General features: G+C 41.2%; 1 pseudogene; it reads right to left on the bottom strand.

Moving 5' to 3' along the window:
• Nucleotides 1–12,240, bottom strand: part of LOC118624993 — an 89,718-nt pseudogene extending 77,478 nt beyond the window's left edge.
• Between the last annotated feature and the right edge of the window lie 530 nt (nucleotides 12,241–12,770).

Below are 12,770 nucleotides of genomic sequence, written 5' to 3'. Positions count from 1 at the left end.
GTCCATGGGGTGATGCTCAATCCACTGAGCCACACCAGTCGGGCTCAAAGAGCATTTTATTTTATTTTATTTTATTTATTTTTTATTTATTAATTTGTTTTTGTTACAGATGTTTCTCATTTTTTCCCCATTGACACCCTCCTCCCCTCCCCCCCACCCTATCCCCAGCTTTGTTGTCTATGTTCACTGGTCATGCATACATGCTTGTAAGTTCTGTGGTTTATCTCTTCCCCCACAGACCCCTCCCTCCTCTGAGGCATGTCAGCCTGTACCCCTCCTCCATGTCTCTAGTTAATTTTGTTCAGCAGTTTGTTTAGTTCATTATATTCCACAAATAAGTGAGATCATGTGATATTTGTCTTTCTGTGCTTGGCTTGTTTTGCTTAGCATCATACTCTCCAGGTCCTTCCATGTCGTCTCGTCTCAAAGGATAAGAGATCTTTCTTTCTTACAGCTGCATAGTATTCCATTGTGTACATGTACCACAGCTTTTTAATCCACTCATTTATTGATGAACATTTGGGCTGTTTCCAGATCTTAGCTATTGTAAATAGTGCTGCTATGAACATGGGGGTACATATATTCTTTCTGATTGGTGTTTCAGGTTTCTTTTTTTTCTTTTTTTTTTTTTTATCCTCACCCGAGGACATTTTTCCATTTTTTGCTCAGGTAGAGTGGGAGGGAGAGAGAGGAACAGAGAGAGAGAGAGAGAAACATCGACGTGAAAGGAACACATCGAGTGGTTGCCACCCGCACGACCGACCAGGGCCGGGGACAAATAGCAACCGAGGTACGTGCCCTTAGCGGGAACTGAACCCGGGTCTCTCCGGACCGCAGGCTGAGCCAAACCGGCCAGGGCAAGTGTTTCAGGTTTCTTAGGGTATATTCCTAGAAGTGGGATCACTGGGTCAAATGGCAGTTCAATTTTTAACTTTTTGACATAGCTGTTATCAAAGAGCATTTTAAAACATCTATTCATAGAGATCACCTATAGAGTTTTCACAACTTTCTGTATTCCTTTTGCTTTAATAAACATTTTCAGAAACAACGATACGATTCTGCATCCACCTAACTGCCCAATACCCACATCTCAGTATTGTGGTCTATATTTATTGTAACATCTGCAATAGCTCTTGTAAAGTTATTTTTCAAAAAGAAGAATATTAATTTATAAATATATATAGGGGTGTGTGTGTGTATATTTGCCAAGCAGAGAAAGACAAATATCACATGATCTCATTTTTTTTCCTTTAATAGCCTTAAAAGAAGGTCAACTGCTAGGGCTGGTGATGGAAGTAAGAGAAAGTGAAGTGGTCTAAAAATGTGATGATTCTCTGCCCCAAAAATGGTTTTATAAATTACTCTAATCCTCTGTTTATAGACTCATTTATAGACTTATCAAGAGTCTAAAGAACTCCCCTTCTTTTTCATTTCTACTTTAGTTTTATTGGAAATGATATACTTCGGGGTATTCACAAATCTAAGGATTCTTGAAATTCTCAGGATGTGTCCCTCCTAAGTAGTCAAGATCTACTATTCACATAATGTCTGATATACCCAAGGGATCAGGGCCTTGCTCAAACAGTGAAGTAGTACTTAGCATGATGCATTTTAAGGATGGTATTTGTGCATGTGTATCGTTTATATTTCTCAACCTGTAAAAGGGTTTGGTACATTAATTTTTGTTCTATCAAGTGATCAAAAAAATATAATTTTCATTAACTAATAATCCATAAATACGGTTTTCTATTTTATCACTCTTCAGATATTTGTTGTCTTCTCATCAAAAAGACCATAAAGGCCCTGGCTGGTTTTGCTTAGTGGTTGGAGCGTCGGCCTGCGGTCCAGAGAGACCCGAGTTCAGTTCCCACTAAGGGCGCGTACCTCGGTGGCAGTTTGTCCACGGCCCTGGTTGGGTCGTGCGGGTGGCAGCCACTCGATGTGTCCCTTTCACATTGATGTTTCTCTCTCTCTCTCTCTCTCTCTCTCTCTCTCTCTCTCTCTCTCTCTCCCCCTCCCTCCCTCCCTCCCTCCCACTCTATCTGAACAAAAAATGGGAAAATGTCCTCAGGTGAGGATTAAAAAAAAAAAAAGACCATAAAGAAGCATGAGGCTTTTCCTCAGGATTTTTTTCCCTCCTAGTTTCTCTCTTGTTTCTTTCACACATTTCCCTGTGGCCTAAGGATTTTCATTTGCCATTGTCTTAGTTCTGTACAATTCCTCATTTGAGCCCAGCCGGTGTGGCTCAGTGGTTGAGCGTCAACCCATGCACCAAGAGATCGCAGGTTCGATTTCAGTCAGGGCACATGCCCAGGTTGTGGACCAAATCCTCAGTGGCGGGGCGTGCAGGAGGTGGCCAATCAATGTTCTCTTCATCGATGTTTCTATCTCTCTCTCCCTCTCCCTCTCCTTCTTTCTCTAAAATCAATAAAGAAAAAATATTTTTTTTTAGTTCCTCATTTGAAAATTAAAGAAGACACTAGCACTGGAACATGTCCAATAGAAAGAATTAGTAGATTTGTTTCAGAGAGCACATAAAGATTGTTATTCATTTGTTCATTCATTCATTCAATAAACACTAATTGACCATCTACTAATGCCAAATATAATGCTAGGCACAAGAATAAAGTTGAGAAACAAAATTTGTCCTTTAAAGTAGTGGAGTGTGTTTAGAGCTATGAATGAGAACAGGCTGCCTTCGCCTGGAGGTTAAGAAGGCTTTTGGAAGGAGAGGACACTTGTGCTGAGTTTCTAAGGATATAGGTAGGAACTAGCCAAATGGAGAAGAGGAAAGGAGGATCCAGGGAAGGAGACCATATGAAGGTTAGAAAAAATGACAGCATGGAGAGATGTGAGCAGATTGTAATGCCTGGACCCCAGGGCACATGTAGGGGTGGAAGTGACCAGAAATGCAGCTAGAGGGGTGGACAAGCTAAATTATAAAGGGCCATAGAGAGCAACCAAGGAATTTATCCCGAAGTCTTTGAGATCCTATTTACACTGGAATTGACATACCCAGATTTTTACTTTAGAGAAATGATTCCCCCAGCTATGTAAAGAATGGATTGAAGTGAGTAAGACTAGATGCTGGGAGGGCTGGGAGATTTGTTTGAGAGCAAGTAACCAAGAACAATATTTTCTGCAGAATTAAGACCACCCTATGAATTGAAGGGGTTGGCCACCTTATATGTAGCTCTACCTTCAACATCTTTCTGAATTCCCTTCTTCCATATAGTCCTCCACCACAGGTAACCTTATTAGTCTTATATATCTTGATTGGAGGGTTTCTCATGTAGTGGATTTGTCGTTGTTGCTACACAATTTAAATTCCATTATCAAGCTTGCCTTCCATTTTGGGCTTGGTGAATTGCCATGTACCACTGGACCTTTCCATAAAAAATAATTTATGAACTTTTGAGAGAAGTTGGTGTTCCCAAAGCTAAAGCCAGACCCTTGAGACTGAGCTAGCCTTGGTCTAAGAAGACATAAGTAAGTAAAATAACTGTTATTCCAAATAGGAAGAAAAATATTGCCCTTGTATTTACTAGGCATTTTCATATTTAAATTCAGACTGACTCATATCTTCTAGATCTGTCTACTTGGCTCCTTTAATAGAGCTCCCTGGGGTATGTCTTTAGCCTGGAGACTTTCTCAGGTCTTGAGCAACTCTTTGATATGCCCATCTCGCCCTCCTCATCATACAGGAAGATTTAAAGAGAAAATATGTGGCATTAACAAGGTCTTAAATCTTATTCCAAGAATTTGATAATGACAATACCAAAAGGCTATCTTGGGTTTCGGTGTCCTACATTAACCAAGCAGACTTGAGATTTATTAAAACCCAATAAATACTCTATAGGTCATAGGCATCTTGAGTCATATCATATAAAATAAGTATTTTTAGATATCATTCTTAAGAAAAGGTCAGCAGGGCTATATAAAGGGACAAGAATTGTCCTTCCTTTTATGGTTTAGTTTATACTGGGAAGAATTTTTTCAAATAATCTGGAATTTGCCTTTGTATCTTCCATCAAAAATACAAAATGAAGGTACAAAGGCTGACTTTTAGGCCTCTTTCTATTGGTTTCTGCTGCAAATCCATATGAAGAGCTGTGAGAGGGCAAAGGTGCTTTCTGAGATCTGGTTGGCAATGAATAAGTCCCCTCCTCAATGGTGAACCACTGCAAGTGTGGGGGAAGTTCCATGACAGCATACGAACCAACGACCAAGGCTACTCATGCCTCAGAAGGTTATGTGTGGCAAAAGGCCCTAAACATGTTTAGAGAGCCTCCTGCCAGCACCTCCCAAAGCTACCGCCCTTGTGACCACAGAATATTCAGCCACTTTGGAGCCTGTGGATCTGAAGTTCTTTCCCAAGTCCTGACACGCATCTACGAAGGAGTCAGGTAGCCCACTTTGCCTGATAAGGTGACTCTTTGGAGTTTAGTCTTGATTCTGATACCAGATGGGACTCTGCAGAGCATCCCACGCCAAGGGAAATAAGTGTTCTGAAACAGTGGGAGTAAACATGATTCTTTCATTTTTATCTAAAACAATGAACAACAGCTTGGCAATTGAACATAGTCAACATAGGTTTAAATAGAAGCAAATTTTAAGGCATCTTGTTCCAAGCTAGAATCAGATGCTCTTTTCTGCTATTTAAGTCTTGAGTGTTTGGTGAAGGATCCCATGATTTGAAGAAGGCAGAGGAGGGTTGGGATGAGACCCCATCTAGTAAGGGTCACCTCTGAACTGCCCGGTTATCTGGTGGGAAGGCTATCTCCTTGCTAAAAGCCTGTGGTTAGATTAATGCTAACATTTGAAAATCTGTTCAGGCCTGATGGTGGGCAGCCAGGGAAGGAATGTGTTTTCTGTTTATCTCTGTAGTGGCAGAAATGTTCATCACAAAAAGACCCTGAGTTCCCAGTTTCAGGCAGGCCTGGAAGTTGTGCAGCCTCTATCTGTGATTATACACATCACCTCCAGAATGATGAAAAAGAATCCGGCCTGTGTTCACAGCCAGTTGTCTGTGTTGGTCAATGGGTTAGTCAGTTTCTTCAGCTTGATAACAGGGGTAGATCTTCCCACATTGTTCAGAGAGGAAGTTTTACCACCCCCATTGCTTTATCTCCCAGGAATGCAGTTTGAGTTGTGTCTCCTCCTTGACAGCTTGGACCTCAGTAAATTATCAGGGTCTTGACCCACGAGATGGAGAAGTCTTAAGCGATTTTTCAGCCTCCTATCTAAAAATGTGTTTACATTTCTTGAACTCTGGCTGACTGATTCATTCTCCTGGTGTTGCAAGAACTTTCCTTATGCGTTAGAATTTATAAGTTTCATTTCTAAGAGACCAATGGTTTTTTTCAAGCCACAGTGAAATGAACCTCATCACAACACAATTCTGCTGGGCTAGATTTGTCCAATGGCCAAGCAGCTGGGATGTGGCAAGCTTAAGTGAGGCTAACAGGAGGCAGTGTGATGTGGAAGGGAAAGTACAAGATGCTAAATCAGGAGATCCGGTCTTGTGCTATTTCAAGGTATGGCTCTGAGCCAGTCACACAAAAACCACCCTGGGCCTCAGTTTCCCCAGCTGTTTTCAATTTTAAAATGTTTAAATCTGTGCAGAAGCCATTTTCAAACAAGACAGAAGAGGACAGCTGAGAAACAACAGAAAAGGAAAGGTCAGCCCACAAGCAATGACTACAGGCTTCAGGTCAGAGAGACAAAGATGCAGAGTCACATATTGTCATAGATTCTTAAAAGAGCAACTTATGAGTAGGAAGCATGGAAAAAACTTTTTGTTGGACACTCATCCCACACAAGAGGCTAAAATCCTTTGACAGAGAAGCCATATGCCTGACTAAATCTGTTCTTCAAATAAACATTCCTTTATAAACATTGAATTTACTTTCTAAGAGGAAGAAAAAAAACAAAATGAGTCCTATCCTTTTGCAGCTTGGGGGTTAAGTCAGGCAATCCTGGGTTCAAATTTTTACTCAAAACCTCACTAGTGCCCTGGCCAGTTTGGCTCAGCGGTTAGAGCGTCGGCCTGCGGTCCGGAGAGACCCGGGTTCGGTTCCCGCTAAGGGCACATACTTCTGTTGCAGTTTGTCCCCGGCCCTGGTTGGTCATGTGGGTGGCAGCCACTCGATGTGTCCCTTCACGTCGATGTTTCTCACTCTCTCTCCCTTCCTCTCTCTCCCTCCCATTCTATCTGTACAAAAAAATGGAAAAATATCCTCAGGTGAGGATAAAAAAAAAAAAAAAAACTCACTAGTTATACAACTAAAGTATCCTTCAGTAGGATACTTTACCTTCCAAGCCTCAGTGTCCACATCTGTACGGAGTAGAGATAGCATAACCGTGGAGGAGAGGCGTGTGGATTCCACGCCAACACCATGTCAGTGTCTGTGCGGCACCTACTTGTGGTGAGCCCCATGATTTCTTAGTCCCCCTCCAGCAGCCACACTTTGGCATCATGTCTCCACCTCTCCTGTAGCCCCCCCGACACACACACACATTGTGAGGGGAAAGAGAATTCTCTGATCTCTCTCTCTGGAAGATTGCAAAAGCATTTTCCTGCTTCTGTGAAGTACAATCATATAAAATTTATATTCGACAGCATCAGCAGATTTTTTTCCATCAATATTTCCTTTTAAATTTCAGCTTTATGTGAGTCTTAGTAGCGCAAGGAATTTAATATTGTTCTTTTAAAAATCAATCAAAACAAGAAAATAGCAATTTGAATATAAGGTCTTAACACTATATGTAACATGGTGTTTAGACTGCCTATAGAGGTTACAGGTATTATTTGGTGAGTAAATATGAATGCCATCAGTGTATGTGGGTGTGTTTATAATCTTACATGTATGAACTAGGTGTGTATGTATATGGTATGTATAAAAATTCATGAGACCTAGATCTGACAACCTTGATTCTTTTCTAATTTCTACCATAGCAAACACTGAATCTGGAACCCGTGTTCAAATGAATCTCAATGAAAACTCACCTTTGACCCGCAAGCCAGAGGAGCAGGTACAGTATTGACTTTAAATGAGCAGGAGACGGAGAGTCAGAACTTTTGAGTTCTTGTCCTGGCTTGCTGTGTGACCCTAAATGAGATTTTTCACCTCTCTGGGCCTCATTTGCCTCATCAATAAAATGAGACAAATGAACTATAAAATTACAGAGGTTCCTTAACTCATAGACTTGGAATGTTTTGTCTGGCTCTTCATGTTCACGAATAAGCTGAATAGGCTTTTCCCTCATCTCTGCAACGTCAGAAAGGGAACAAGAAACAAAGAAAGGTATCATCCATTGAGGCTGTAGGCACTAAGACTTTGTGGCAATGGGCCCATTTTTTCCCACTCCAATTCTCATTCCTATTGGGGAGGGGAAAAAAATAGCTATCAAAAAAAAAAAAAGTACAAGGATACCTTAAAGAAAGGAGAAAAATGCTTCATCTGGATGGGTTAGTAATATCTATTAGTGATTCAAAGGCATATGTTCACAAATATTTACAAGTGTGTTCCTTCATTTGAAGCTTTGAGGCTGGGACTGTCTTCCAATTCTCTCTGGAGAAGCAGCTCAGGGGAATTCCTGCAGCTGCACCCGGGTTCTCAGAGAACCTGAAGCGAAAACAGCTCAGCTCCCGTGCTCTCTGGTCTCTCCTGCCTGTGACAGCCTGGGGGAGTAGGGGGCTTGATCTCTATTTCTCTCTTATCTCCGACTTCCTGCCACAGCCTGGCTTTCGCCTCTCTCCTCACACTCATTAAAAGACAATAATGATAAAAGTAGTTTTGTTTTCATCTGTGTGACTAGCTGGGTTCTGTGGAAGGACCTGAACTTTCACTGTTAGAAACCCAGGCCTGGGTCAGACCTCTGCTGAGGTAAAACACAGCTGAGCCATCCCTTCCCGCTACTGAGGAACCACAGAACCAACGTTTGCTTTTTTTTTTACATTCCCACTTTGAAAACACTCTTTGTAAGGGCTCTAGTAGGTTTTCTTTTTTTTAAGGGAGTCTGTAACTATGGAAAAGATAATGTGCTATGTTTTTATAATTCCACAATTCCAAAGACTTGCAAATACCTCACATATCCTAAACACACTCTAAATTCACACAACCCCATGGCTGTGTTTCAAAACTCACCTCACCTGCAATGAAAGAATGGCTCGGTCAGGTCAAATCAAGTCCTAGACTGAATTATTAACCTTGCAGTCAGAAAGAGGAACACCAGACCAAGGGTCTTAAACTCTAACCCCGGGTTCCCCTGCGAGGCTGTGGCAAACCAGCTTGCTCTGAGAACTTCATGTGCCTCCTCTGTGAAAGGAGGGGTGGTCGTTCCCACCAGATCCAGTTGGTTTGTTCAAGTCACAGTAGTCTTATTTCCTTTAGCAGCCGCCCCCAAAAGGAAAGCCACTTAAGAAAAAGTCTAGGGAGCCCCACCAGCCCCTAAACACAGAGAAAATGGAGGTGGATGGGGGAGGGAGAGGTGCCTTTCTTGCCTCCCGCACCCCTTACTTCTTGAGGCTAATGGCCCTTTATTAGATTAATCACTGACTTCAATTTTAACTACTTCCTCAACCTACTCCATGTAAATGACTAATTTCAAGTTTACTATAACGCATCTGGAAAGGATTTAGAAACAAATTTCTGCCCAGCAGATTTCAGTTCCGTGCCTTGATGGATTCCTTTCACCGTCGCCTTCCCACTCTGAAGCAGGCTAGGATATCACACAAAATTGATCTTTATCAGCATCAGCAGTTTCTGCTCTTCCTTTCCGTTAATTCCCCACTGACTCACCCTCTCCCTCCTTTCACTGGGGTCTGACCATATTAGGAGTTCAGGCACATAAAGTGCTTTTAATTTTTTATCACTGTGCTAGCTTCGAGGGAAGAAAAAGGTGGAATATTTTGGTATCACCATGCTTTAAGGAGAAGTCACAGACCCAGATTTGGAAACTAATTTCTGAGGGGTGCGTAAGAGGGAAAGTCAGGCGGTGCTTTGCAGGCGTGACTGGGTTCCTGGATGCACCGGGCTCTGGAGGCTGCCTCTGGATGCCCCCTACTGGTTGGAGTTCAATACCGCTATTGTGCGTTCCGTCAGCGGTGTCTGCACTGGGGAAGGAAGCAGGGAGATTTGGGGCTCCTGTCTCCAATACACAAGATGGCAAATCGTGGGGCTAGCTCCTGAGACACCCCCTCCACACCTGGCCGAGGATCAGGGCCTCAGAGGTAAATCCATAAATAGGAATGAAAGTAGTAACTGACATCAACCACTTCCTAGGAGTTGGAGGAGGGGGTTAAGTCGCAGATGGAGGGGGAAGAAAACTACAAGGGGAAATGGGGAGATGAAAAGAGCAACGAAAAAAGGAAAGGAGACAAGCAGACATGTTTCAACTCCAAGCTCCCATTTCCTCTTTCAAATGAACTGCCTCCCCACTGTGAACAGAATCAAGTATTTATAAGGCATTTTTTGCATATTAATAATAGCTGCACATGGAGCGTTGCCAGTTCTGAAGTCCTAAAGGTATGGTGCCCTTTTTTTAATGCGGGTCCTTCAACTCCTCACAGAATGTGACATTCTCCTTCACGTTTATTTTCCTTTCTGCCTTGGGGCACCTCCTAAGGCCTTTCATTTGATTAAGAGAAATTCGTTCCTGGGATACCGTCAGAGACCAAGTACTGTTCTTACCTGGTGGCTGACATCAATCGCTAGAGAAGCCTTTCCTCTTCCCCAGGGCCTCTCTGTATAGAGGCTACAGCTTGGGTGAGGTGACCAGCACCTAAAAAGAGTATTAAAATTCTAAATGAAAATTCTAGGAAGAAACATTAACATATCCATGATGGGGGAATGAAAGTAAAACATTTCTTTTAGTATAAAAATAATTGCATTAACTAAAACAGCATTATTATCTAGACTCTGATAAGATCACATTCAATTTTAAAAGAAAAACATTGAGCCGAGATCCTGTGGCTCCATGGTTGAGCGTCAACCCATGCACCAAGGTTGCTGGTTCGATTCCCAGTCAGGGTACAGGCCCAGGTTGTGGGCCCAATCCCCAGTGGGAGGCATGCAGGAGGCAGCCAATTGATATTCTTTCTCATCAGTGTTTCTATCTCTCTCCCTCTTCCTTCCTCTCTCTCTAAAATCAATAAAGAAAAACATTTTTTAAATAAATAAAAGAAAAATATTGAGAACTAGTTTGAGAAATAAGCAAAAAACAAATAATTCAGATAAAAAATAATAGTGATCGAAAGCAAGTATGGAAAAAAGTCCTCCTGAGTAGCAATTTAAATGCAAATTGAGGCAAACTGGAGATCTGATTCTATATTTGAGATGTGTGTCTCTCTGACTTTTTAAAAAGGTAACACCCAGTACTGCCAAGGTTTTGGTAAAATTTGCACACTTCTGGCGGGGTGTAATTTGTTTCAATCCATTTGTAAAACAAAGTGATAATATGACTTGTGAAATATGAAAAAATATTCATACCCATTGATTCAGTGTTTCTGACCTCTGGGAATTTATCCGAAGGTAATAATTCAGCAAGAAAAAAAGTAAGTGAAGATGTCTACTGTGGCATTATTTATAATAGAGAAATATTGGAAACAGCCTAATAGTCCAACATCGGAGAGATAAAGTTAATTGTGAAATATCCCTCTTAGTGAGGGGTTTAATTCAGGCATTAAAAACTGATGCTTGTTCAGCCTGGCTGGTGTGGCTCAGTACCTTGAGTGTTGTCCCATGGACTGAGAGCTACTGGTTCGATTCCCAGTCAGGGCACATGCCTGAGTTGTGGGCTTCATCCCCAGTAGGGGGCTTGTAGAAGGCAGCTAGTAAATGTTTCTCTCTCTTAAAAAAAAAAAAAAAAAATCAATAAAAACCTTTTTTTTTAAATGATGCTTGTTCAACTAGAAATTGTGATTTAATACTAATGGTATAAGCAGAGTTTCTCAACCTCAACACCACTGACATTTGGGGTCAGATATTCTTTGTTGTGCGGGTTTTCTGGTGCATTTTAGGTTATTGAGCAGCATCCCTGGCCTCTACCCACTAAATGCCTGTAGCACACCCTACCCACCCCCAGTTGTGACAATCAAAAAATGTCTCCAGACCTTGCCACTTATCCCCTGAGAGGCAAAATCACCACTAGTTGAGAACCACCAATTTAATTTTAAAAGTGGAAATCAAAATGATGTCAACTATGCTGCAATGTGTTTTTTTTAATGTATCTATATAAGGAAAAAATTAGCAAATAATGTATTCCAAAAAGTCCAGTCATGCTAATTTGAAATTAGGGATGTGTTGGGTTGAGTTTTTCTGTTTTTATTCCATCTTCCTGGGATTTCCTTTTCTTTTTCAAAATCCTCCCTGCTGGAAGAAAAAATAGATTATGAGGATACCTGGTTTTAAGTCTGGTTTAAAATGATCGAGGGGTCACAGTAAAGAAGTATACAGAAAGCTAAACAAGGGTCAACACCATAGTGACATTATTTTTTAACTACTGTTAGTTAAAATTATTTAACATTAATTAGGTGTTTATTAGGTTGTTGGATAGAGCTATCAAAATTCTTCTTTTAAGGATCTCAATCCCTTTCAGCATTTTATCCCTCTGATCCTAGACCTGGAGAACAATGAACTTGTCTCTTTTTCTGAAAAGTTTATATCTCAAAGTATAAAACTCTCTTGTCCATCCAGATCCATCTATGTAATCCTGGGATGAGAAGGGCCCTGAGCCCACTGGTTTATAGAGCTATCAGGGCAGAGGTTGTCATTAAAGGGTATCAAAGAACAAGCTCAAACCCTAATTAGATTTCCCCAGAATTATTGCATCTCTTTGTTTAAAATGAGAAAGAAACCTTCTCACCAGTTTTCACATTGTCAGTTTTCCCTCTGTTAGAAAGAGTAAACATCCTTTCTCACATGCTTTATCGTGGGTTTTGTTTCATTGCTTTGTAGGGATTAGAACTTTGGTAGCGACCTAAAAATCCTGTTAAACCAGGTTTATGTCCCTTTTTCCCATTTCACAAAGCCACTTCTATTTCAACCCAGATTATCGCTTGACCTCAGGTTTCATGAGTTTACAACAGTATAAATTCATATTTGATCTTATGTGTCCTAAATTTACCTCTTTGAGATTTCAAAGAGTAGCCTGTAATTCTAGCACACTGGGATTTAGGTTGAATAAACCTCTGCTTACCCCATCTGTTTCCTTGGTGGTTTCACAGATGGTGTTCATATCGCCTTTCAGCCTGCCTCTTTCGGGACAAAGGAGAACACACATACACACCTGTAGACACACTAAGTTTTTGTACAAAGGTACAAAGATAATCTTTTGTTTCAGTGTCCCTCTGAGCTGTACCCTACCTTCTGTTGAACTTTTTGACTGTTCTCTAAAAGGACAAGCTACTACTCTTTAAAGACAGTCTTTATGTCTACACTGCCTACTCACCTTTGTATCCCATGTGTTCAGCATTTAGCACAGTTCCTGGCACATGGTAGCTACGGGGTGGGATAGATAAATTTTTTGTCAACCTTAAGGTCCATGTCCTGAGTAGAAAGAGCCCCTATTCTTCTAAATTGTATTTGGAGATTGTGCTTGTTTTCTTTCCAATGATAATGATATGGAAGTTCAGCTGACATTTCTCTCACAATCACACAATCTCCAGATACTTCCTGCTGTTGGTGGCCACAGTTTGGTATTTCACTGTCTGGAGAAGCTTTGGGCTATGTGCAGATTGAAGATGTCATTAGGCATTCTTCTTAGAG

Source organism: Molossus molossus, unplaced genomic scaffold (genome assembly GCF_014108415.1).
Source record: "Molossus molossus isolate mMolMol1 unplaced genomic scaffold, mMolMol1.p scaffold_m16_p_11, whole genome shotgun sequence".
In the NCBI taxonomy this organism is placed as follows: domain Eukaryota; kingdom Metazoa; phylum Chordata; class Mammalia; order Chiroptera; family Molossidae; genus Molossus; species Molossus molossus.
This window is presented reverse-complemented; position numbering and strand designations above follow the sequence as displayed.